Source organism: Meriones unguiculatus, chromosome 5, assembly GCF_030254825.1.
Source record: "Meriones unguiculatus strain TT.TT164.6M chromosome 5, Bangor_MerUng_6.1, whole genome shotgun sequence".
In the NCBI taxonomy this organism is placed as follows: domain Eukaryota; kingdom Metazoa; phylum Chordata; class Mammalia; order Rodentia; family Muridae; genus Meriones; species Meriones unguiculatus.
This window is the reverse complement of record NC_083353.1, coordinates 46,391,126-46,393,327: the sequence shown is the minus strand read 5'-3', so window position 1 is coordinate 46,393,327 and position 2,202 is coordinate 46,391,126. Positions and strand designations below refer to the sequence as shown.

The window sequence follows — 2,202 nt, the reverse complement described above, 5'->3', positions numbered from 1 at the left end:
ATTTATTTGTTTGCATTGTGTGGGAGTGAGAGCAGGTGCCATAGAGGCCAGATGAGGTCATCCATGCCCTGGCACTAGAGTGACCAGTGGTTGTGAGCCAGTTGACTTAAGTGCTGGAACTGAACTCAAGAGCCCTGCCAGACCAGCCAGAGCTTTTAACTTCCAAGCCCTGGTTTCAGCCTCCTCTCTCTGCTCTTGACTGTGGCTGTGACCTGACAATCTGCTTTGTGCTCCTGACTTCACCTCTCATGAACTGTGGACTCTGACCTGAGAGTTAAGCCAAATAAACCCTGTCCTCCTCTAAGCCAGTTTTGGTTATGGTGTTTTAGTGCAGCAACGGAAACAGAATGGAGAAATAATCAAAACTTTTGAAGCTTTTCCTATACCTGACAAGATGAAAAAACAAAAACCAGGCAATGCCCCCAAAAAACTCAAAATGAGGCAGTGGTAGGGAATCATTTCTGTAATACATGATTATTTTAATGTACAGGAAACTTGAAGCAGCAAGGGAGCCCATCAATAGGTACATAATCCATCCATGACTGACAATGAGGGGGTTTGGACCTCAGGAAAACTTGAGTACTGAGGGTGTATTGGGCTGGGTCCACCAATATTCCTAAAGGCAATAGTGTTTGGTACCAATGTTGCTGTTACTGTTTGTGGTGAATAATTTCTCTTGCCTTTCTTCTCAGATGTTTACTCTAGTTCCTTGTCTCTTACAATGAGAAGAATCAAGACCCTTTATGGAGTTGTTGACACATTATATATTTTTCTCTGAAGTAGGCATTGGGATCTCCTTCAACATTATCCTCTTCCTCTTCTACCTTTTTGAGTTCCTTCTTGAACGCAGGCTCCAGATCATTGACCCATTCATCAGTCTCTTGGCCCTCATCCACCTTGGGATGCTAACAGTCATTGGGTTTGCAGCTGGTGACATTCTTGCATCTCAGAATATGTGGAATGACATCAAGTGTAACTCCCTGCTTCACTTGTACAGGCTTTTGAGAGGCCTCTCTCTTTGTGCCACCTGCCTGCTGAGCATCCTTCAGGCCATCATCCTCAGCCCCAGAAGCTCCTGTCTGGGAAAGTTCAAACCTAAATCCCCACAACAGAGCCTGTGCCCCCTTCTCGTGCTGTGGGCCTTCTACATGTCCTGTGGTGCTCAGTTCTCCTTCTCCTATGTTGCTGAGTACAATGTCACCTCACATGGTCTCATATTTGTCACAGAATCTTGCATTATTTTACCGATGGAGTATAGCAGCATACCCTTATTTTCCATACTGAGGATATTTCGAGATGTGTCCTTTCTAGGTCTCATGGCCCTTTCCAGCGGGTACATGGTGGCTCTTTTGTGCAGACACAAGAAGCAGGCTCAGTACCTTCACAGATCCAGCCTTTCTGCAAAACTGTCCCCAGTGCAAAGAGCCACCAGGACCATCCTGCTGCTCATGAACTTCTTTGTCCTGATGTACTGTTTGGACTGCATCATATTTGCCTCAAAACTGATGCAGGACAGTGCCCCAATCCACCACAGTATCCACATGATGGTCTCCAATGGCTATGCCACCGTAAGCCCCTTGCTGTTCATTGGCACTGAGAAACGAATTGTTGTCTTCTTACAATCCTTGGTGGGGAGGACAGAAAATGCTTAACTAGTGAGGGAAGGACGAGTTCACTTAAGGAGCCAACTGACAGATGCTCGCTGACAGATGGTGAATCCCAGCCTCGTGTTCATGCTCCTCCAGATAAGTGAACAAATGACTCCTGCTTTGTTAAACTGCTTCCATTGAAATGTGTGTTACAGCACCTGTACATATTTGAGCCAAATGTCTTCATGTGAATTTCTGCTTGGCGTCAGCAAGGAACACCTGTTACACATCACAGATTAGGGTGCTCTGTGCACCTATCAATAACCTAAACTGTATAGCACTTTTTAATAAGCCAATCATCTCAACACTTTGTATTTTACCTAATTAAATATGGATGCATTATCACAAAATTGCATATCATTCATCAACAGTTCTTTCATAGTTATGGAAAAGTAATTGATTCAAAGTCTCAGATGCTTGCTTGTTTATAGTAACAGCACTTAAGCACAGCCACGATGGAAATAACTCTCTGTCCATAAGCAGATGAATGTACCAACCACATGTGGCCTTTATATATCATGGACTATTACTCAGCTTAAACAGGAAGGAAAGC

At 44.2% G+C, this 2,202-nt stretch overlaps 1 pseudogene; it reads left to right on the top strand.

Moving 5' to 3' along the window:
- The first annotated feature begins 721 nt into the window (after positions 1 to 721).
- On the top strand, positions 722 to 1,652 carry LOC132653999 (vomeronasal type-1 receptor 90-like; annotated as a pseudogene).
- Positions 1,653 to 2,202: the final 550 nt, after the last annotated feature.